At 41.8% G+C, this 12,874-nt stretch overlaps 1 protein-coding gene across 1 annotated transcript in view; it reads left to right on the top strand.

The window, feature by feature from the left end:
• The window catches only part of FAM149A (family with sequence similarity 149, member A), a 90,222-nt gene that overhangs the window by 350 nt on the left and 76,998 nt on the right, over window positions 1-12,874 (top strand). The gene's annotated exons all lie outside the window — the stretch shown is intronic.

Genomic DNA, 12,874 nt, shown 5'->3' with positions numbered 1-12,874 from the left:
CAGTTTGGCCCCGGAGAGCGAGAGCCCGGCGCCTACGTGGCCCCCGGGGCTGGCCCCAGAACCCTGTTCCTTACCCTGCCTGACATCGGCGAGGAGGGGGTCTCGGACGGCGACTCCGGGGATGGCGAAGCGTGAGTAGCAGCGTGGTCCGGGCGCGTATACCTTTTGCTGGGACCCCTGACCCCTTTGCCTGCCGCACTCACCTTCGCAGGTACACTTTATGAAATGAAATATTTGTAGTAACTTCCATAACCCCAGGCACCCTCCTTGCACGTTTCCTGGATCCTTACTCCTTGGCTTTGCGGGCTTTCAGACATAAGCTGTGACATGCTTTGTCCAACTTTCTGAGAATGAATCCTAAGGCGGCTTGAAGGAAGGGACAGAATTTTGTTTCTCTTCTACCAGAAGCATTGCTACTTAGAGCGTTTGTGTGGTTTTCTTGAGGACTTTTTGAAGTCCCTTTGTCTCAGAATATAGTAGGTATGCAGGGAAACAGAATACACACATCTGCAGCAAGTATTTTAAGAAATGGTGAGACCTTGTGCTTTCCTGATTTCTAAGGACCAGCCCCTAGTCTTATCCCAAGTGGGATGGGCCTCCTTTGTGTGACATCTAGTTAATTTATACATGCATAACACCATCTGACACAAATGGAATTGTAATGGCCAGGACATGTCTGATTATTACCTTAGAGCTCCTGAGAACTTGCCACAGTGCCCTGAGTTACTGCGGAAACGTTGACTTCATGGGAACATTTTCATTGGGAATCGGAAGCCACTTCCCTAAACACACACACACCCACACAACACCCCTTTCACTTCCGAGAGTCGTGATAAAAACATTGCTCTTTTAAAATGTGTTTTAGAACTAAGATGAGTTTTAATTTTTAGACAGTGGAGCATATTGTTATTCTTGAGTGGGTAAATTTTCATCCTGAATGCTGCAAAGAAATAGTGAAATGGTCAAAGACAAGTGAGCCAATTCACAGACTGGGGTTTCTGCGTTGTAATCTAGTGAGGCCATTCCCTACTCCCTTCAAAAAATCCTGAGTAATTTTTGCATTCATACTGATCCTGACTCATTCACAATTTAAATAATTACAGTTTCACAAAATTGCATGATATTCATGTCAATATGAAAATAAGCGGCCGGGCACGGTGGCTCACGCCTGTAATCCCAGCACTTTGGGAGGCCAAGGCGGGCGGATCACGAGGTCAGGAGATCGAGACCATCTTAGCTAACACGGTGAAACCCTGCCTGTCTCTACTAAAAATACAAAAAATTAGCTGGGCGTGGTGATGGGCACCTGTAGTCCCAGCTACTCAGGAGGCTGAGGCAGGAGAATGACGTGAACCCGGGAGGCGGAGCTTGCGTGAGCCGAGATCGCGTCACTGCACTCCAGCCTGGGCAACAGAGCGAGACTCCGTCTCAAAAAAGAGAATAAGCAGTTAAGCAAAAGGTTGTTCCCACTCATTAAAAAATACTATATTATGACATATTTATCGACTGATAGTTTTCCCTAAAACTATCAGTTAATTGCTTTTGGAAAACTCACTGGAATACGTATACCTGAGGAATTAGACCATTGTTATTGGCAACTGGTCCTTAACATTTATGCAATTAATGTTTTATGAGCAAACAGATCTACACACTGACCTTAAACGCTAGTCTTAGTGCTTTTAACAAATAGGCACTGAAATATGCAGCATGGCCAGTGAAAGAACTGGTATTAGTTTCAATTCTTGAACATATTAGCTCATGTTTATATTGTGCAAATATTTGCCATAGACACTTTTTGCACTGCATTTGGCATCATTTACATAAGAGATTATTCTGAATTAACAAATGCATTCAATTTTACGGACAGTGAAGAAATTGAATTTTTAAATTATTATTATTTTTTGAGATGAGGTCTCCCTCTGTCACCCAGGTTGGAGTGCAGTGGTATGATCACTGTTCACTGCAGCCTCAACCTCCCAGGCTCAAGCGATCTGATTCTCCTGTCTCAGAGTCTTGAGTAGCTGGGACCACAGGTGTGAGCTGCTAGGCCTGGACAATTTTAAGAATGTTTTTGTGGAGACGGGGTCTCCCTGTGTTGCCCAGGCTGGTCTTGAACTCCTGGCCTCAAGCAATCTTCCTACCTGGGCACAACTGGGATTATAGGCATGAGCCACTGCATCTGGCCATGAAATTGGATTTTAGGTAAGTGCCGTGAGAAGTAATATACACAGCTAGGTGCTTTGCAGAATCCTCCTGAGTTTGTGTGCTCCTGCTGTCTGCAGCCGCAGGTAAAGACACACACAGGCAGGAAGCAGCCTGGCCTGTGAGCACATACCATTTTCCCTTCCAGATCCATGGCTACTCACGTTCCCTTCCTCTCATCATACCCCACTCCTTTTTCAATCACTAACACATAAGAGACGAAGGGGAAGGAAGAAAGTATTAAGGTCACTTTTCTTTCAGTACTACAGACTGCACCTTGAAGGATTTTTTTTCCTCCTGGATTTCTGCGGTGGTGATTTATAACACCGAATAAACAAACCTAAGACAATGAATTTAAATTTGCTTCTACCATCTCATCTGTCACTTGGCAAATAGCTGCTGCTGTTAGCCTGCGTGGTTAGTATTAAAATCAAGAATTTGAATTTCAAAAGCTTGGGAACATGGAAAGGGAGAAATGGATAATGTCAGAGAAAAAGAAAAAGAGTGATGAGAGAGAATGTGAACACATATAAAGGAAACGTAAACCTATCTGTAAGAAATGTGGATCTAATTTTAAGGCTGTGGCACTGAATTTGAAAGGAAAGCCCTACTAACAGTTTATACTTTTTTTTTTGACAATAACGCATACATTTTACATTTGCCTGATTCTGTACTTGGCTTAAAAAAAAAAAAAAACTCAAAGTAGTGAAATTAACTTGAGTAGGAAAATATGCAAACTGTCCTGCAATTTCGAGGCTTTTTTCCCCAAACAAAGGTGCTGAATAGCAGCAGGGGTTTTTAATCTGACCCGAGAATTCTGTAAGTGAAAGGCCCATGGAACGGAGACTGCCCCATTCACTCCACAGGACATACTGGCTGCACATCTGAGCCAGAGGCAGAGGATACTGAGCTCTCTTTCTTCACCTCACTGTCCTGCATCCCTAGATGTGTGATCCAACACCTTTAATCTTCACCTTGGCTTCCCTGTGCATTTCATGTATATATTATGCCTCAGTGTTTTTCGGTCTCACTCACCCCTCTTCACTACCTCTTTTCACACTTCTGGTTTGAACCACACAATACACCTTGTGAAGGTCTTATTCTCTTATTTGTTCTGCAAATCTAAGAATTCCTAGCAATATGTAAGGTGGATAGATTGATAATTGCTGTGTATGAATGTTGGTAGAGTGTAAACTTCTAGTCAGGAAGTATTTATAGCTTGTATAAGTCATAGTTATTAGCAAGCATATACTCTTTTTTTTTTTGAGTGATTGAGTTCCATTGTTAAAATAATATTACTGTGGATACATTGCAGTGGCTGCTTGAATGACTTGTCAGCATGGCTGGCAATAAAGTGACTGGAGGGACTCATCTTGATTCCTCTGACACTGAGGCAGCCTCGAATGTGATGAAGCCTGTAGACCCGGAAACCAGACAAGGTGGATTCCACCTCAAGCCAATTGCTAGCTGAGTAATTCTGGGCAGGTTTTTCATTTTTCCCTAGCTGTACTTTTTCTTTCATGATAATATGGAGGCGATAATACTTTCTGCATCGAGGTACTCCAGAAATTAATTGAAATAATATATTAAGTAACATATGGAGAAATGCAAAAAAAAAAAAAAGTGTTATCTATGATTACTACCTGCTTCTTGGCACAGAAATGAAAATTGAGAGCCATGTTTTATTGAAGAAACATTCTAGGTGAAGGAAAGACTGAGAGAGAAAAATGATTCATTATATTTACCATGTGACTGTAATAAATGGCATCTTTTAGTTCAGTTATTTGGGAGAACAAATTATCGTACATGCCAATCTTTCATCATTACCTTCCCTGCATGACTTACAGAAGATAAGGGTTAGTTTAATTAACATTACCACTGAGCGCTGTGTAACACCCAGAAGGAAATGCATTTACCACTCTGGGATCAAACTTCTAATCTGCAGAATAATCAGTAGCATCACAAATCGTACATTTGGGTAGCCCTTGTCTTTTCCTCCACTGAAACCGTGTGATTTATATTCACATCTTACATCCGTTATCAGACTATAAACTCTTTGTCCTGTGACACTTAAGGGAACGCATGCCCATGAAGGACTTTTAGCAAGTATTTATTGAATGGATGAAGAAAGTATTTTCTTCCTTATATACCCACTGTCTTGGGTTTCTAATCTTACAAGAACCCAGGGGCAGTTTCAATGTCTTCCTTTCAGAATAATTATTGTCTTGGGTCTCTTTGTTTCATTGTCTGGAGTTTTTCCAAAGTTGGTAATGCTTTCTGCCGGGACTTAGCCTTTCCTCAGGGATGAACAGGGAGCTCAGTGTACAATTGTCACGTGACCATTTCTTTCATTAAAAGTAATAATGAATTCAACTTGGTTTTCCATATGAAGTATTTGCTTAAACCTGAGAAAACAATTTTGTTCTGTGTTATGCAGTAGACTTTTGCTGTAAATTATCCTCTTTCTCTGTTGTTATATTTCAATCTTTTTTTTTTTTTTTTTTTTTTGAGACAGAGTCTCGCGCTGTCACCTGCCTGGCTGGAGTGCAGCAGCGCTATCTCAGCTCACTGTAACCTCCGCCTCCTTGGTTCAACTGATTCTCCTGCCTCAGCCTCCTGAGTAGCTGGGATATATTTACATCTTGAACATTTGAGTTAGCAGTTCTATGTTTTTTTGCTGTGCGTTTAAAGAACACATTTTGAGTGTTTTCTAATTTCTTATCCAACAAGCATGGCCCTTGACTTGTGCCAAGCTCATAATGACAGTCCTGTGGGAGTTGAACGCTTCAGCATTGCGTAATCATAACAGCTCATGTAAATTAGTATAGTTTTTAAAGCACAGATTGAAGTCGGATTGAATTTGATTCACATCTCATTTTATGATTCTTCTTAGAATGCTAACTAAGCATTCACATTGGGTACTTAACCTCTTTAAACTTCACCTTCTCATTCATAAAATGGGAATTAATAATGCCTATTCAAAGAGATGTTGTAAGGATTAAAAGAGATTATATAGACAAACTTGTTTCTGTGGTGGCTGGTACATAAGCACTCAATAAATAACTGTTACTATTACATGATACTCATTATTCTAAATATATTTTTATTTATTACCTATAGTCAACATCTTTTGTACAAAATAGAGTTTATTGCTATGATCTGCAGTGAAGGCTAATGTATTCATTGTCAACCTGTATTATATCTTTTCCATCTAAGATTCACATGGAGCTAGATTTTTGAGTAATCAGGGAAAGAACTGGAATGGATCTTATCAAAAAGCAGGAAAAATAAGATAAATGATCCAAGAGTGGTTTCAGACACACTGCTGTGAGCACACAGCTAAGAGAGAAAAGGAGGCCCGGAGATGATGCTGAGGGAGGGGAGGTGTCAGGGGTCTGAGTTCTAAAGAATATCCAAAAGTGGGGCACATGGGCACCTGGGGCTTGGGAGGGCACTGTAGGAGACCGAAGCAGTGCGAGCAAATGCATGGAGGCACACAGTCATGTGGCGCGAGGCTTTCCATTTGTTAGGAGCACAGCTTTTGTGAAAAGCGTTAAAACTAGGGAGAGCCTTGGATACTGGGCATGTTTAGTAAACACTGGAAAAGCCACGGTTTAGGTAGAGAAGTGGCAGGAGCAGGCTGCGCTTTAGAAGGGTTGAGCTGATATGCAGGGAGCTAGTAGGAGGCTCCAGGAATAAGCTCCTGAGAGGTATGGAGCCTAGGAATGAACACGGTGAAAAAGATACCGAACTGACAAATCTCACGAGACCGGCAGCACATAGGTGAGACTGAGGAAGCCAGAGGAAGTGCTGACGATGATGCCATGTGGCCGGGAGGAGAGCGCCACTCGTAAAGGGGGGACCACAGAAGATGTGGGTTTGTCACGCAGACGAGGCGTTCACTCTGGGATACACACCTTGAGTTGAGGTCTAGGAAAACATCTAGAGAAGGGACCAGGCACAGGGCTGGACATTCATGGTGGAATGTGGCAGGAAGTTAAGGACTGGGAGTATAAACAGGCAGCTTTGCATATACAGGTGATGGTGAACACACACAGTGATCACAAACTACATAACAGATGACATCACACGCCAAGCAAGATAGGAGCGCTCCTTACTGTTGCTGCAGGTGCTTCAAGACCCTCTAAAATGAGGGGCGTCTCCTTTCTCTGCTGGAACAGTGCTTCTCAATGTGTGTGCCATTAGCTACCTGCGAGCAGTTACCAGGTGGCTGCTTGTTCCCTGTCCACGAAGAGGTAAGTACAGAAAGGGAGAATAAGCATTTAGAAATTTTATAGCAATTGGCAGAGGAGCTTTATGTCTGTTGACTCTAATAATTAAACATTTGGATTCACATTTGTATATTGTTTTTACCATTTTATTTTTCCATTTTTATTATATTTTAAAAGTATTTACATACAATAAATTGGAAAAATGATCCGACACTACAGATAGTTTGAAGACCACTGAGGTAGACTTTATTAAGATACCTTTAAACCACACTGAGCAAAACATTTCAGGACACCAAGAAAAAACAGCCAAACGTAACATTATCTTTTACTGTCCTTAAAATACCGGGCTAAGCAATATTCTAATAGTATCCTCTGATTGAAGATGAGATTCTTTAAATTGTTCAGACGATCTGGAGTTGAGGATGTGCCTGGTTCACAGTGTCTTTGAGCACTGTGGTCATCGGATGCAGCCTCCAGCCAAGCACCCACTGTCTGGGAGGAGGCAGTTTCCCATTCTTATTCCTGTTTTAATCCTAGCTTGTCAGTTTTTTTTTGTTTTGTTTTGTTTTAACATAAAAACCATGGGGAGTAGAGTCTATTGCTTTCTCTCAAAATAAACCTTTGGATCATTCACTGTGAGGAGGGACAAAGGAAAGTGAAAATGCTAGGGAAAAAAATACCAGTTAACATTTACAAATACCATGCCACATATCCCGCACTTACAGAGGACCTCTTCCCTCATGGGTGCAGTGCGGATATGTGTTTCATTTTACACAGTCAAACCACCTACCTTTTTGGATATGCAGAATTTTACAATTCATAGGCAAAAATTTCAAAAATTACCTTCACATTTAATGGTGTCACGAGTAGTGTTACACAGACATGTATTTAACAGGATGTGATTTACTAGACAGCATGTACTACGTAGTACTCATCAAACAAATGAATAAATACTATTCATTATGTATTGGAAAAAAGTTGCCCCTTTTTGAGAGGTAGAAATAATGAAGATGCCGTCTTTTGTAAAGCACAGAAATCAAATAAACGCTTTGTCATGATTCACCATTATGGCACTTTGCAATGATTACATATCATTTAGAAGCTGGTGGTCTTTGGCAGTGACTAGAAAAACAGCCACGCTAAGACTTTTGCTTCAGTTGTTTAATAAAGAGGTTATTAAGGCAAAGTTGAACTAAATGTTCTTCTCAAATGCATGTATACCTATATAATCTTCTTAGAATCATTGCTTTCTTTACACCCATAACTTGAAATTATTTTTAAATATTGTGGAACTTCTATATAATGTCAGTCATGAGGATGAGAACACAACTCACCTTGGAAGCTCCTGTTCATATCAGGCTTTTAGTGTTACTAATTCTATTTCAGAGAATGTCACTGGTTGTATAGAAAGGCAAAGTGGGGATGTATTGTAAAATGCAACATTTAATTCAATTCCCTAATATCAGTGTGAAGACTTGGAAACCATCCCTGTACATGCAGGACTCTTCATAATCCAGTTGACCTGAGTCTCCATCAAATAAAATGAACCCCTCCCCTCAAATAGAAGTTTTGTTGCTAAATTAATGCAAATAATTGAATCCTAGGGAACTACAGTTTCAATATATGAAGTGCACTTTGAAGAAGCAGGTGATATATTCCCAAGGAAAGGTCTGCCTCAGACCTCTGTTTTACTTATTGGTTTTAACATTTTTATAAGCATGTTTCACAGATTGATGTGATCATTGATCAACTACTTACTATTCCATAAAGCGAGGGTTCTTAGCATTTGAAGTAACAGCTGGTATTTCAGGGTCTACGAGGCACTAAATATAGCATGCATGTCTTATGGACATTATCACAAATCCCCAAAATGTACCTACAAGGCAGGAATTTTATTTTCATTTTACAGATGAAGAAATTGAGACTCAGAATAAGAAATTGCCTAATTCCACCTAGCTGCTATGTGGAAAGTGTAAGATTGAATTCGTGGAAATCAATCTATATCTTCCACACATAGGTGTAACCAGGTACTTTTAATGAATTAAGATAGTAATGAGGATTAAAATCTACTTCCAAAGTAATTCGTGGAATTTCCACTAGAACAAAATGACTCCAAAGAATTATACTCTTTCCAATAAAAATTTAAAAATCATGTTAGTAAGGCCGGGTGTGGTGGCTCACGCCTGTAATCCCAGCACTTTGGGAGGCCGAGGCAGACGGATCACGAGGTCAGGAGTTCGAGACCAGCATAACCAATATGGTGAAACCTCATCTCTACTAATAAAACACAAAAATTAGCTGGGCATTGTGTTACGCACCTGTAGTCCCAGCTACTCAGGGGGCTGAGGCAGGAGAATCGCTGGAACCTGGGAGGCAGACATTGCAGTGAGCCGAGATCGCACCACTGCACTCCAGCCTGGGTGACACAGCAAGACTCCATCTCAAAAAAAAAAACAAAACAACAACAACAACAACAACAACAAAAAACCTCATGTTAGTAATCTAAAAGTATCTCAAAATAATATTCATATTAGTACTGATAAAGAGACCATAATAGTCCATTTCAAAGTACAGATAAATGCGTTTTGTAATAAAGGCGTGACTTCTTAAAGCATTCATTTTGTCAACTCTCTTCCAGATTATTTTTATAATTATGTTTCTTGTAAACTATTTTGTGTGGTGATACCAAATATATTTTATTCATACTGGAAAGGCAGTAATGAGCAAGCATTGTCTTACTAGAAAAAATGGAGAAGCAACTAGAGATGGCATTGCCAGGGAAAGGCTGTTCCTGCACGTCAGCATTTTCTTAATTAGATGTTTCACTTAAGGGTTTGGAAGAAGCCTTATAATTAAATATTGACAACTGTAATCCTTGCCAGCCCTGATGTTCATGTTTATCTAGTGAGCATATTTGTTTCATATGACATTTAACATTTTGGATCTTTTTTGACTGTTGATTTCTAACATAAATGATATAATTTTGAGGTTCTATAAAATATAGTTAAAATATATTCTAAAAATGTATTTTTAAAGATTTATTAAAGTGACCATTTAAAACTTAGTCATTAACTTCATTTCTTTACGGTGACATTCCTTTAGTAGAGCATGTCAAAATTACATTGAGAAAATGATGGGACCCTATGGAAGATGTAAGGAGACATTGATGGCAATTGATATTCTGATGCACATAAACGTATTATGACTGCCCTGACAGGCGCTGCGCACGTTTACCCCACCTAGCGTGGGACTAAAAACAATGAGCGTGGTGGTGCCATCCTACACCCAGCGGCTGTCTGTCTTTGTTCTCGCGTCTGACTGTTGAAGTTCTGCTTCTGGTTCTTTTGTCTTTGTCTTGCTTTCGTGGTGAAGTTTAACCTCGGACTTGATGAATACCTTTGGCTCTTGATACAATCCTCACAGCTCCTGAGAATCTGACTCAAGCGCGCCTGTGATTTATCTTCCTGAATTCTCTGTTAACTATGTCAGCCAACCCAGATCCAGCCCCAAAAACTTACCAAGACAGTGACTTCCTGGCTGACGCCATCCTAGGCCTGTCCGGGAGATCAGAATAGTCAATACCTGTTTGCCTTTCATTAGTTTCTCACTCATCTCAATTATGTCTTTGTATTAAGTGAGAAAATTGCTGACCAAATATAAAGATGTTATGAAGAAGTTTAAAACTGTTGGCTCCCACGCCCCAGGGAGGTGTATCCTTGGTCAGAAAAGGATGGACTTAGGATAAGATCCCAAGATACATCTACAGAATGATTCTGTGAGGGGGAAATTCAAAGGCACTATTTTCCTCCAGGGTGAAGGCAGAGGGTGGGTTGGCTTCCAGTTTCTTGCCATTTTTATAGAACACAGCATGGTGATGTGTCCACAGCCATACAGGCCAATTACTGGACTGTTGGAAATTCTTGCTGGTGGCGTCTCACAAACCTTTTCCTTTCTCTCAGTACTTTTTCTCTAAGTAATGATGCAGTTCAGGCCCTCAGCTTGTTGTTTTGTGATATGTGCCAGCCACCTGCTTCTGGAACCATCTCTCTCACTGGATGAGCACAGAGCTAGGATGCCTGCTACACCCACATCCCCTGTGGAGGTCTCTTGACCATAGTCACTGCCGAGGGAAGCAGCCCTAGGAAACTCCACAAACACAGTAATGACGCTGCCCCTCCAGAGCTGAGCAGAGCACGCTGGGAAGCCTGAGGAAGACTCCATCCATCAGCCAGCCAGCAATCAGTGACATACTCCCAGGGGTGGCTCTATCCAAGCAGGGATGTCAATGTGGTGAAATGGGTTTCTCACGAGAATTTGCACACGAGGTAGAGGGAGAGTCAGCAACACAGCCTTGTTGTCAGGTTTAAGTGAGATCTTTCCCATAAGGCACTTAGCAGAGCACTTGGCTGAAATATGGGGCTTAATAACTGTTGGATAATTAACACTACTATTGTGAACAGTTGAAGCTGAAGGGTACTCTGAGAGAAGGCAAAGAACAGAGAGGCCATAGGCAGGCTGGGGCCATGAATACCCAACAGTTCGAAAGGGAGGCTAGAAAGAAATATGGGGTAGAGGTGAGATGTTGAAGAAGCAACGTAGGAAGTGGAATCACATGAACGAGCATGGCACCCTCTCTGTGTCCTGCAGACTTGCACTGCCAAGAGCGCGAGGTAACAGCCTGTTCTCCAGCTGCCCAGAGGCGGATGACCTTCACAGTCCCCAAATTCTAACCCCTAAAGCCTGCCATCTCCTTCCTCCCTTATATTCCTGTTTGGGTGGCGTTTCCCAGACTCCTGTGGGATCTGGACGCTTGTTTCCAATATTTGTAAATAATTTCCACAAAATGAATTCCTTTCATTGGTATCATATCACTTGCCCAGTCCACACTACTCATTACTAGGAGTACCTCGAGTGAGCCTCGCACCTTGTTACCAAAAAGGATACATTGATGGACTTGCCCTTCCCAACTCACGTCTTCCTGAGGTTCCCCTTTCTTGCTGGCTGGATAGAATGTATTCACTCAGCTTTTCTACCGTAGGATAGTGTGATGGTCAGTTTTATGTGTCAACTTGACTGAGCTAAGAGACACCCGGATAGCTGATAAAATGTTATTTTTGGATGTGTCTGTGAGGGTATTTCCGGAAGAGATTAGCATTTTCATCAGTAGACGCATTGGAATCTACCCTCACCAATGAGAGTAGATCTACCCTCATCTAATCCCTTAAGGGTCCAAATAGAACAAAAAGGCAGAGGAAGGGCGAATTCTCTTTTTCGTGATCTCGGACATCGAACTCTCCTGCCTTCAGACCAATATCGAAGGGCCTGGTGCTTGGGTCTTTAGACTCCAGGACTCCACCCTCGAATTCTCAGGTCTTTGACTTTGGACTGGGGGGAGTCATGCCATCGTCACCCCATCGACCCCCCTGGTTCTCAGGTCTTCACACTCCGGCTGGATCATACCACAGCTTTCCTGGTTCTTCAGCTCGCAGATGGCAGATGATGCGACTTCTCAGCCTCCATGATTGCGTGAGCCTGTTTCTCTAATAGATCTCCTGGTATATATCTCTGTATCTTATTGGTTCTGTTTCTCTGGAGAACCCCAATACCGGGGAAGGAAGAGACGCTTGCTCGTTACAAACAGGCAATATGTCACAATTCTGTGGGGATGTTGAGCTCATTTTCTGCTTTGCAACCACTGAAGAGGCTTCCTGAAGAATGGAATGGCATTTTGTAATGGTAGAGCTGTCACGCGTGCCAATCACAAATGTTGCGGGAGGACAGTTATTTCACAGGCAGAAGTCGTGTCTGTGTGATTCTCTGAGAAGCCGTGCCTTCCCGCCAGGCAGAAGGTGCTGGAGCTGACGGCACGGGCCGACAGGAGCAACCGTACACCTCTCGCCAACTCCACCCTGAGAGGCCTCACATTGGGTGTTTGAAATCAGCTAAGGAGGAACTATTTTGACCCTGCATGCCCACAGAACCTCAACTCAGAGTTCGGTTTCTTCCGGAGAGTTAGTCTACCAGCACACTGCTGCTAAGTAGTGTAAGATGTATGTTTACTTCACAGTAAACACCTTTCAATCTACCTGATTCCACAGGTAGATTGAAACAAGGGGATGCTTTTGACAAAAGGCTTTGAGATTACTGCTTCTGTCATAAGAACACTCAGAAGAGATGTCAAGAGGCCGGCCTCTCCAAAGTCACACAGTGGAAGTGTGGGTACCAGGTTCTGTCTAGTGGCTTTCAACATTTGTTTTCTGTCTTACAACATCCATCAGAGGGTGACATGTACCTGCAAGAACAGTTTCATGAGCATTTGTTAACATAATCACTGCAATTATATCCCTTACTCTTCAGACAAGCAAGAATAAGGGAATGTACGTGAAAGGGGTAGTCTGAAATATTCTGGGTGGTTTTTTTTTTTTTTTTTTTTTTTTTTT

Source organism: Mandrillus leucophaeus, unplaced genomic scaffold (assembly GCF_000951045.1).
Source record: "Mandrillus leucophaeus isolate KB7577 unplaced genomic scaffold, Mleu.le_1.0 Scaffold217, whole genome shotgun sequence".
Taxonomy (NCBI): Eukaryota; Metazoa; Chordata; class Mammalia; order Primates; family Cercopithecidae; genus Mandrillus; species Mandrillus leucophaeus.
This window is presented reverse-complemented; position numbering and strand designations above follow the sequence as displayed.